This window comes from Diadema antillarum, unplaced genomic scaffold (assembly GCF_040938485.1).
Source record: "Diadema antillarum isolate AM-2024a unplaced genomic scaffold, OU_Dant_1.0 scf00000017, whole genome shotgun sequence".
Taxonomy (NCBI): domain Eukaryota; kingdom Metazoa; phylum Echinodermata; class Echinoidea; order Diadematoida; family Diadematidae; genus Diadema; species Diadema antillarum.
Window position 1 is genome coordinate 3,920,610 of NW_027270906.1, and position 12,294 is coordinate 3,932,903.

Sequence of the window (12,294 nt, forward strand, 5' to 3'; positions counted from 1 at the left end):
GATGCTCAGAAATAAATGGCTACTACTAGCATTTAAGAATGATAAGAAAGAATCAATTTCTTATCTGGTGTGTGAGGAATTTTATCTGAATGAAGGTTTCCGTCACTTCAGCTTATGTAAGCAGTAAACTCCACGGAAGTTGATCTTGACAGGACTGAGGAAAGTTATGCATCAACTTGGGTGATACCATATTTGACTTGTGGGTGTGCAGAGGAATAACACACATAAGGCTATGAATGTCAATGGGGAATTTTTATTTGCATCGACTTAGCTTTAAAGGGATCATGTAGTTTTGGTTGCAACCAAACTTCAGGTTTCTAACATATTTTGGTGAAATAATGAGAAACCTCTTATGAAATATGAAACAGCATGTAATTCCAAGAGGATCCCAACGTTTATTTGATGAAAATTGGTTTTGAAATGGCTGAGATATCCAAAACAGAAAAATCCTAATAAAAGGTGGGACCCATCCTTAATTATGATCGCTTTGTTTTACTTTGTTTTTGGATGTCTCAGGCATTCCAAAACTGATTTTCATTAAATAAACTTTGATTTCCTCTTACATTGGAATACTCTGTACTATTTCATAAGTGGTCTCTTGGTATCTTACAAAAGTTTAAAAGCCCAATCCTCATCTCCACCAATACTATACCATCTCTTTAATATTATTCAAATATGCACCGTTGAGGTACAGTAAGCGGAGTTGACTCATTGCATCTTTAACATCATAATTATCTACCTGAGCTGAGTACAAATGATGGAACACTTGTTGCAAGGCCAAACTTTAAGCTGAACACCGTCCGGTCGTCATCTATGCTTCTGTTTTGTCTTTTTAGCCTTCTGGTTGGGTTCCTGCAAATGGTGAAGCAAGAGTAAATTAAAGGAAACTGCATATCTTGCATGGATTTGTTATAGTGCCTGGTCAATACATACGGAGAATTACCAAACTACCAAAAAGAAAAAAAAATATTAGAATTGCAACATAAAGGCTTGCTGGCATTGCGACTAAACTAAGCATTTCTAGAAACTTCCAATGAATATTAAAGCAGTTGAGGTTGATAGAATTACAGAAATTTCATACATACGAGTCCATCAGCACATGTCATATTCTATCATTTTGGTGGTAAAAGTGAGTTGTAGAAGAGAATCAAATCTTTCCGTTAGACTGATCATCTCCACTATCACTTCAATTCAGATCAATATCAGATTTTACACCGAAATGCTTAGAGTCACACAAATACACTTTAGCCTTTGTCTCTTGGAATATAATATGGTCATCTTTCTTTATTTCAATCCCAAAGCACTTTGGCTATCTAGTCTTTGCAATAGTTGTAATGAAGAAATAAAAATATTCAGGTGACACAGATTACTCATATCTTAAATGGTCTGTGCCTGACAGAGTAAAGCCTAAACTCTACTGGTTTTAGTCTACTAAGGCTATCTCTTCACAACAGCAACAACACTAAATGGTAGAATACCTCGTCAGTGTTGATCAATCTAATGACCTTGTAGCTTTCAATCATGAGTAAGAAAAAACATCATACTGAGAATTGTTTTTTTTTTTTTTTTAAGTGTTTTTCATGGATGACGATGGATTTCTGGTCCTTAATTCCTAACTTTAACTTCTGAATAAAATGCCACTACATTCCTTTTTCTCTTTTGGAATCCATCACACTGTTCTGATTTTTGATGAAAAGTGAAAATTTGACAAGTTCAACTTGACTTATTAAGAGTTACTTTGTATCTCCTCATATTCTTACCTTTGCCTGAATGAATCCAGAGCTATCTAGGATATTCCTCGCTGCATTGTTGATGTGTTTGAAGCGGTCTGGACCAAGGAGGATACCTCCGTACCATCGAGACACGACCACCATCACATTCCTTGCATCTACTATCTGGAAGTAAAGAGAACACAAAACTCAGATTCTGAGATATATTCACAAGCCATGGGGAAGAGAACAGTAAAGTTATAGGCCTATTTGTTTAGGGGGTCATGGCCAATCTTATAGGCTCAGGCAGATCTAAAAACTATGATTTAAACACCTAGAATCAGAGCATGGTTTTGATTCCTTCAATGCCTAACAGAGCAAATGTGACTCAAATTGTGACTCAAATAGTAAGACTGTATGGAATCTGCTTGCAAGTAGGAAAAGTTTACATATGAACTTGAGGTTATCACAGCAGATATTATGTCCAGGATGCTATTCAAACGACTTCTGTGGTTGATAAGGAAATATGGTAAATTGTTTTATTATGATTGTGTCCTTGCTATTTGCCTTTGTTTCTTCTTGGTGGTGCAAGTCCTGACAGAAAAAAAACATAAAGGCAATGACAAACAAATCACCTAGCATTTTTTTTTCAGTCAATAATGGCGGAATGGAGAAAGGATAAGGAGAAAGTAAATTGCATGGGATGAAAACTATCTGACCTGTAAGAGATGCATCAATCTACCCCCAGCAGCCGTCTCACCATCGTCATCACAATCCTGGATGAAAGAGTCTCGATCTTCCTTGTAAATCCTGTAAAAATAGTACAATAAATGGCACTGGCAAAGGTCAAGATAATTATCATCAGGTAACTATGTCACGTATGCACACAAAATGCCTCTTTGCGGCCGGGCCCCATCCCACACAATATCTTCACATCTGACATTGCTAGAATTTGGCACGTACAGACAGACAGACATACATCTCCAGAGACAAGGAGACTGTTGATCACATGTGCACACACATACTCACACAAACATATAAAACATGGTTTTTAATACATGTATAGCATTCATCATTCTACAGGACTGCCAGTCTCTACAGATCAAAAAACAAACAAACACACAAAATACTATTGCACAGTACAAAACATAAATAAGAGACAAAAATTATATTTCTGGAAAAAGCATGGGAAATATTGCACTTACTGAGCATGCCGAATCAAGTATCAGAAAAAATATTTGCACATTAAAAACATTATTTTCTACTTTTTGAAGAAGTGAAAAACCACATATACTGTACACGCCATATATTTCACGAATCTAAATTTTTGTGATGATTTCGCGGGTGGCTTAATTCGCGATCATGGAGTCCTGTACTGAACGGGGAAATATACATACGTATGTTACATTCACATCAGGATCAGAGTCAATATTTTTGCGTGTCTTTAATTTCGCGAATAGCACCTGAGTCGCAAAATTCGCGAAAATAAAAACCTTGCGAAATATTCAGCATATACAGTATTATTCTATCCCTTTGGGAGGGTACTTGCAGTACGATGTTGTGTTAGTTCCATTAACACACATAGCAGGTATATCACAACCCACCTGTATGCCATGATATTGTGTGTTGCATTGGCAATCTTCTTATTCTCACACAGCTTCTGCAGCAGATATTTGACCTGGGGAAAAGGTGAACAAGAAAACTCTCATAATCAATGTATGCCTACACTCAATAAACAGGGAATATTTTCTTGTGTGGGAAATCTTCTTCCTTGACCTTGTGCCCTATGATATTACCATACACATGTGAATTTTGCATTCTAATAAATAAGGGAGGTATTTCGGGATTTTTTAAAAACATATATACAACACAGTAATACTCTCATCTTGAAAAAAATATCACTAAATTTAGCCAATAATCAACAACAAAAAAATCAAGTGTGCAAAGTGTACACTTACATATTTTTCTCTCTTTTTTTTGAAGTGGGAAGTGATTTTTTTTTTTCATTGAACCACTTTGAAAAATAAGACCACTTTCAGAGAGTTGGTTAAACAACATTACATGAATATAGATACTGATGATGATGATACTACTGTAGACATATACTATTACTACTGCTACTACTACTACTACTACTAATAGAAATAATTGTAATAATAGCAGTCATTGCACTGATAATAGTGATTATAATAATTGCTATTACTATTACAATTATCTCATCATCATTACTACATAACTACTACTACTTCTACTACTACTAAAAATAATTGTAATAATAGTAGTCATTACACTGATAATAGTGATTATAATTATTGCTATTACTATTACTATTACAATTATCTCATTATCATCATTACTACTATTACTACTACTACTACTACTACTACTACTACTACTACTTCAGTGCACTCCCGTTACAACGAACACGGTTATAACGAAATTTCGTTATAACGAAGTAAATCTTCTGGTCCCAAAATTATCACCATTAAAGTCTATGGTACAAAATTCGCTTATAACGAACACGGTTATAGCGAAATTTCCGTTATAACGAAGTCTTTTCCGAGTGCCACAGACAAAGAAAAACAAAAGAAATGTGCTCCGTTATAACGAAATGCGAATTGCTTTCGAAAATACGTAGCGGAACAACCATATATAGCGTCCGTGCATGAGTGAACGCTTCACATCACTGTGTGTTCGCTCCTTGTGTCACGCACAGTTTCTGAGGGGAACTTGCGTTTATTATTGTAATACAGTTATCCCATCACATTTCATATAGCTTTTCAGTGTATGATGAGTATTCAGTAAACAGAATATGATATATATGTGATTTTCTTGTTTTCGTTATATATTGTATTTGTTCGGTTATAACGAAATTTCGTTATAACGAAAGAAAACTGCCGGTCCCGAGCATTTCGTTATAACGGGAGTGCACTGTACTACTACTAAGCGTGGTACGGCCGTTGCTTTTGTGCTGAGGACCATTTTTTTTTTGGCTTGTCAGCTGAAGAAACCCGAAAGTGGCACCAGGTTTTGTTTTGTTTTTTGCTTGTTAGCTCATGAAACCCGGAAGTGCCCCCCCCCCCCCCCCCCCCCACTTTTGAAAACGTGGCACCGGCCATGACTACTACTACTACACTGTACTAACTACAAATTATCATTATAGTGATTATGATAAAGATAGTATCAAGAATCAAAAGAAGAAGAAAAGGAATAGTTCTACCTCACCTGTTTCACCTCCACCACAGGGAAGGCAAGGTGAGCCTGAAAAGTACTCCTCTTGTCTGTGATTGGTTCGCCATGCATGATGGGAGGAAGTTCTGATCATGTGACAACGAATCATAAAATGGTTTAAAAAAAATAAAATAAGAAAAGATCTGTGTGTCAGTTTAAGTAAGAGCTACACTGAAGTAACTATATGACCCGAATTCACAAAGGTGGTACAATCTTTGTCTCTGATTTAAACCATGGACAAAGACCATAGTTTTGTATGGGGCGCCAAGTGTCGCATGACTTATTTCGTTACGAAATCAGTCATTTTGTTGACGAAATGTTAACATTTCATAACGAAATAGGCCATGCAACACTTGGCGCCCCATACAAAACTATGATCTTTGTCCATGGTTTAAACCATGGACAAAGATTGTACCATCTTCGTGAATTCGGGCCTATGTATCATAATGCTATCTTGTGTATTGTATGCTTTCCATCCTGTTTTGTTTATTCTTTTTACTTCAGTCGTGGAAATATAATGAACTGAAATGAAAATATAAGGCAGGAAACAAAATTTATTCTTCCTTATCAAATTAATTTACATACATTTTTACATAGTCACTCAGTAACTGTAAGTTGACACTACTAGTATATCATTTTAAAGCAATACACTGTGTTCAATCTATGACCTAGACTCTGCAGCTTGCCAAGCCTTCAGTTGTGCCTGGGAAATAAAGATGTGTACCAATGAATTTACGCAGTCTGTTTGAAAGCTGGACAGAAGGTTCCATGAAAAGGAGACAACGACCAAGTTTCAAACTTAACTTTGAAGTGCATCCATGAAGGATAACAACTAATTTGGTGAACCACTTTGTTACCTGAACTCTTTGCAGAGTCCACTTGAAAAAAGAAAGAAAGAAAAGATATCAGGCTGTAACAGTGTCAACGAAACTTACCCATGTGACAGACTTGATTTGGAGACACGACCTCTTCCTCTCTGAATAGATGAGAAACTGAAGGAGAAAAAGACTCCACTGGAACTGGTTCCTTCTCTGGGGCTTCTGAAATATAACAGAATCATTTTTGTGTAAGCGTTCTTCGTTCCTGTCAATCACATGAATACCAATCATTGGATTACTTCTTCAAACTCATCTTTCTTTACTGTTTCACCTTCCCCCTTAGCTGTAAATTAGATTGGATGTCCATTTCGTCAATGAGATCAGCACATGTAAAGCCCGCCGCACACCACATGATCGATCAGACCGGTCATAAATTATGACCTTAAGACCAGAAGTATGACATCACCAGCCCTGCCAGTTGCCAGTTGTGCGACTGGGTCTTAGTGCCAGTCATAGAGATATGACATGTCAAATTTTCACGACTGGTCATGGGTTTTCAGCTAATCACGATACAGTGTAATGAACGTGCATGTGCGTTTGCTTTTACACTCTTCTGTATGATGTACTGAAAACTACAGTGAATGAAATATAGCAACCCATGTGTACAGTTGCATAGGAACTATAAAGAGCCAAATAAAAAGATTGCCAATGCTTTGTGGCATATCAACATCAATATCATGCATATCATATATGTATACCTTCTTCAATTATTTCTTGCACAATCACTGACTGTCGGACTAAATTCTTAATTTTAGAAATCTGGGACTGAAAACAAATACCCTTTTTTTGTTTGTTTTGTTCCTTTTTTGTTTTTTCAGCAGGTACATGTAGTTTTGTGTTGCTGGTAGGCGCTCAAATTGTTGTCTTCAGTATTACCAGTTTTATCATGAGATGTCTTACCACTTCTAATCTCTGCAGGTGGCACTGCTTCTGTGAGAAATTCCCGAATTCTTTCCACCAGCAAATAGAGCGCACTCTCGCCTAGATTTTCCCTGATACAAAATGACATAAATAATACATGTATATTAAGAACCTATAATGCAGTATACATAGTACTTCAAATCTGCACAGCAACAATGGTCTCACAATGGTCAAACAAAACCTATGCCTATTTCTTCCTATCATTGATGTTTATGGTTCATATTCAAACTGAAATGTTCAGTATATAGCAACACTAAAGTCAGTTTTTAAGCTAGTCTCCCATTCCATGATGGACATCGCATCACAGCAGAAAAAAAAATCAAAATCAGGACATGACATGGATGGTTCTGGTTAATCAATAGAGCATGTTTCAATCATCTAGTTGAAGATCACCGAGAATGAAAATTTACTTTGTGCACGCAATGCATAGATCTCTACATGTGTTTTCCTAAACAACAGTCAAAAGATCAACACATATTCACTTTTGTTACTCTCATTTCTGATGATCTTTCATCTCTCTTTCTTTCTTTCTTTCTTTTTTTTTTCCAACAGGAAACTTTAAACATTTAAATCCTTGGTTAGTCATATAGAGCATGAATAAGTGCTGTAAATGAGCAGAAAGAGTTGATTTTTACTTGCAGGCATCTGCTAGGCTTGTCTCCAGGAGTACTCTGTTATTATCCTTTAGCCAAGGTGCACTGTAATAAGAGAGATGGAGAATTTTACAACACATCATGTGGGAAGAAAGATTCCTAGATTACATACTGTCATGAAGTACCAGTGGTAGATCGATATACATTGTACATTTAATCATGGACATATCATTCCATTCTTGTGTGGTATCTTGTTGTTATGATCCTTGGTATGAGTAATCTAATCGTATATGTTTACATTGTCAATGAAATGCAAATATCTAACAGTAGGTGCCTATCGGCTCAACACTTAGACCTACAGCTACAGATGAATAACTATCATGGGTTCTAAGCTGAGCAAACTAAGGAAAGATTTACCAGTAAAATACATTTCAACACCAAGTTCAAGTTTGCTTCAATAAACATAATAAAAGGAAACAAAAAGAATGATAAAGGTTTCATCAGTAGTTCACCTCATGTGAGAAATCCATGAAACTTGATAGTTCTTGATGTATTTTGCACAAAACAGTGCTACAGTAACATAAACATATGCAAATTAGATGAGGGTGATGCCATCACCCACAAGTCTGCTAATGACATACACACACATCTTCACAATGTTTCGATTTTGTTATGATATGTTTGTGTCAGAGTATACGCAATCGTGAGTGTTTCTATGCTTGGGAGGGAATAGATGCTCTATCCACATCTCTCTACTTCATCACAATATTCATACATTTAAAGTATAAACGAGTTTGCCCATTTCCCCTCTCTCTCTGGCGAATCAAAAGAATCTCTTTTTATTCTTGTTGCTGTTGTTGTGAACTACCGTTTATCTTCGGGTTTATCATTTCCCCTCTCCCCTTGACGGAGGTCCTAAGGTCAAGCGTATTTCTATTCTGCTACCTTTATTCTCTTTTTCTATTATTTTTTTTTTCTTTTCTCTCCAAAAGGTATTTTTCTTGCATGTGTTACTTATATACAATAATTAGAAATAATTTAAATTTGTGTGCCAAATGTTGAAACATATAAATAAAATAAAAATGTGTCCTTTGTATCTGAACACATTTACTAATAATAGCTATGATAAAACAGGTTTGGAAATACAATGAAAGTGATGTCAAATATTCATAACAAATACTTGACATCTTGAATGGGAAGATTTACGCAGCTTGCTTGATCATTTGATCCAAGTGAGGTAAACTTACTTTAGTTGATAAATTGGGGATGCAGTGCTGGGGTAGTCATCAGGAAGGATAACCTGCAACAAATGGTCAGATTAACAATATTTTGAAAATTATCTTAAAAATGCTACCACCATCTGATCCAGGTGTACTATATAACATTAGATGTAAAAGTTTTGTTGTACTAGAACTTAATACACCATTTGCAAGACTGTATATCTATTCACCAACAGAACAGATATGATTTCCAATTCTTTATTTTCAGCTGTGTACTGGAGACTCCTGCAAAGGATTATCACAGATGAAAATACTTGGTGTGAATTGAATTTTGAAAGTATTGTTGAACTTTCATACTCTTTTTTTCAATACCAAAAGCTAAATCCCAAAAGAGAGTCTAAAATTTTATGTCATGTTTTCACAAGATTCCTTGTGGGATCTAGCTAACAAACACATTTTCGGGCCATGTTATAAATTTCATAACTTGATGTCCATTTGTTCAGAAATCTTGTTTTCTTTTGTATATAAAGATCTAATTCAGTTGTCTTTCATGAGATAAACTGAAGGCTTTTCCTGAAAAAATTTCTGGAAAATATCAGACCTAATGTTATCTTTTAAATGGTAAATCTGCTTGTCACCTTCAAACATTTATTGATTCAAAGGCATGGCCATTTCATCACGACGGGAAGTGGGTGGGGGATTACATTCTTTCCTTTCCTTGCCACTGCTTCCAATAAGCCATCCTGGGAGCTAGTAGTACTATAAGAGTACAATGCAGTCATTTCTCCTATACTGTACTGACCTGCAGACATATTTTGTGTGCTCTACCCTCATCCGAGACAGCGATGCAGTAGATGCGGCTAACTTCATCCACAACACACCAGTCATCACCGTAGATGGCTGACATTGCCTCTATTTCATCAACCTGAAAGATCAATTTTTAAAAAAAATCCATCTTTATTAGGGAGTTTATTAGTGTTAGCTTTCTTTCAAATGGCATTGAATGGTTTGTATTACTTAGTACTACTGAACTAGTAGAACTAAGATTTTTTAGCAATTTTAGAAATGCCTACTGCAAATAACAGCGTAACTCTGGATTTGTGCCTTTGGCTAACTAGATGACAGAGAAGAGTCATGCATGTTATAACACCTTTACTTTACTTTCCTTTCCTTTTCTGGAACGATGGCGTAAGTCAGAGCCTTAGTGTTCATCGATCAGGATCGTATCCTCGGCTGCTCTTGTCTTGATCTTGACTGAAAGATCGGTCTGTATCTGGTCGTCGGGGATATATTCCACGGAGACTGCGTCTGGCTTCACGATAGTGTAAAAAAACATAAAAGACTCCTCCGGACAGACAAATCTTTCTGTCTAGTCTTGATCTAGCCCGATCAGACCGTGCGTCAGCGACACTTGTGTGCAGTGACAGGGCTGTGTATATTTATACTATAGTTAGTCTTCTTGATCCTTCCATAGTTCCAATATCCTTGAGACCAACCAAGGGCAAGGATTCTTAATATGAGTAATCAAAATAATAGTAATACGCAACTCTTCCAGTGCTCGTCCAGCATACAGAGCACGACGAGAATATGGCAGTATGTGCCGAATGGTTATCATCATCAAAGCTCTGGGAACGTGGGTTCGGCTTTTCTACAGATTTAGACGATCTAGCCTATGCACACATAGGCCTACTATTATTAAAACGTTAGTAGGCACGACAGAACGAACGGTATCCTGCACACGAGCTCCCCCGTTCCCGTGGGCTCAGGATTCATGCTAAGAGTCGGTGACCCCTACCGCTGATCCCCACCGGCAACATAACAGGCAAGGCATGAACTGTGAAGTGGCGATAGAATTTAGTCCTACTCTCTCAAACAATTCTCTGTTACCTGTCTTGTTAGATTGTCCTCTTCCATGATTGCAGTTCATAATGTTCCCCAGCTCTGCTCCCTGCCAAAAGAAGCAACACTGTCTCACAGCACCTAGAATTCTACTTGGTATGGTGATGATGATCCGATGAATGACGACGTGGGTGCAGAAATATAAATAATCACTCACAAAATAATGTAGAAATTGGACAGCGCCCGCAAGTGTAGAAAATGCAAAGAGAAAATGTAGAAAGATCGCAAACGTCGCCCACAAAAACAAAAATGGTACATTATTGGTAGAAACCCTTATATAGTTCAGTGTTCGTCCAAGAAACCCTTAATTCTCAATGCTGGAATGGTCAGAAGCTCTACCAGTGTGTTTGTGTGTGACACACGCACACACTTGAACTTGGCATAAACCCAAAGGATAATTCAACTTGGGGATAAATTCGAGGGATCACCGAAGTGATGCAGCTTTTTGAGTACATTTGTAATGTAACAAACGCAAACAGAAGAAAACTGACCAGAAATGAATATAATTTATTAGTGGAAAAATGAGTAAAGAAAATGGGATTCCATCGGGATTCGGACCCGAGACCTCTGGATTGCTAGTCCGTATTAGTTTATAAAATCAGAATGATCTGAATGCAGCCATATATAGCCCATGGAGACATTCATACAGATGTACATTTGGTATGTAATTCATCAACTCATATTGTGCAATGGAAAAAAAAATGTATACTAATGTTATCATATTTAGAATATGTACATGTATATGATCACATGTGTTGTTGCAAATGTAAATAAAATCTTAAACTTTCCATTAAAAAAGTGGTAAATTGGTTGTTGGCTTTTGTTGACAGACATACTTAGGGCTTAGCGTAAAATATAATATGCTATGTGCACGAGTGCGTGTGTGTGTGTGTGTGTGTGTGTGTGTGTGTGTGTGTGTGTGTGTGTGTGTGTGTGTGTGTGTGTGTGTGTGTGTGTGTGTGTGTATGGGGATGGGGAGATGTGTGCACGCATGTAAGTGTGTAAAGTGTTGGTGTGCTGCGTGTTTCCCCAGACCCAGCACTTTTTATTGTCGTGCTTATAGTCTTCTATTTTCTATTCTCTATTTTGTGTATATGACATGTATATTTTGCAGTGTGTATGAATCATGCATGTTGAAATGATATAGGTTTTCCCGTTCATTTTCAAACTTTTTTCAATTTATATGATAGATATGTGGTTCAATTTCGTCCCGAAAGATCTGGAATATGCCAGTCCAAGTTTCAAATTCATCTTTTGTTGATCATTTTCGAACAAAGTCTATTCAATTTAGTCATTAATTTTGTCACACATTTTCGTCATTTACAATTCAAATTCGTCCGTCACACTCGCTGCACATATTATAACAGCAAAAGCAGTTTCGTCTTTTAGCGATCATGTTCGTCAAATTTTTCTTCAAATTCTTCTCAAATCTTTTCTATTGTGATTTCGTGCATGATTGTTTCATTTCTCCTGCAACCGTTCACTTTTTCCACATTTTAGGAGTAACATACACATACATCCCGTACCCCGCACATAATAAACACAGACAAACATGCACACACATGCACTCACACACACACACATACAAACACACCCTTCTCACATAACACACGGAGATAAACATATTTATGTACTGTCAAACAAACGAAAACAGTGATCCACGATTTACAATTTTATTTATGTGTGTACGGTTTAAGCCCATTAAATATTAATGTTTATCTAAAAGATTATGAAAAAAGACATCAATTTTTTTGCGTTTATCATTTTGAATAAAGTTTGTTTCATGCAATAACATAAAATTAGGAAGTAAAAGAGCTCAAGTCCAAAAGTTGTCACGACATGA

General features: G+C 36.6%; 1 pseudogene; it reads right to left on the reverse strand.

Annotated features, from left to right (window-relative positions):
• Positions 1-807: 807 nt before the first annotated feature.
• LOC139725832 (protein IMPACT-like) lies at positions 808-10,466 on the reverse strand (annotated as a pseudogene).
• Between the last annotated feature and the right edge of the window lie 1,828 nt (positions 10,467-12,294).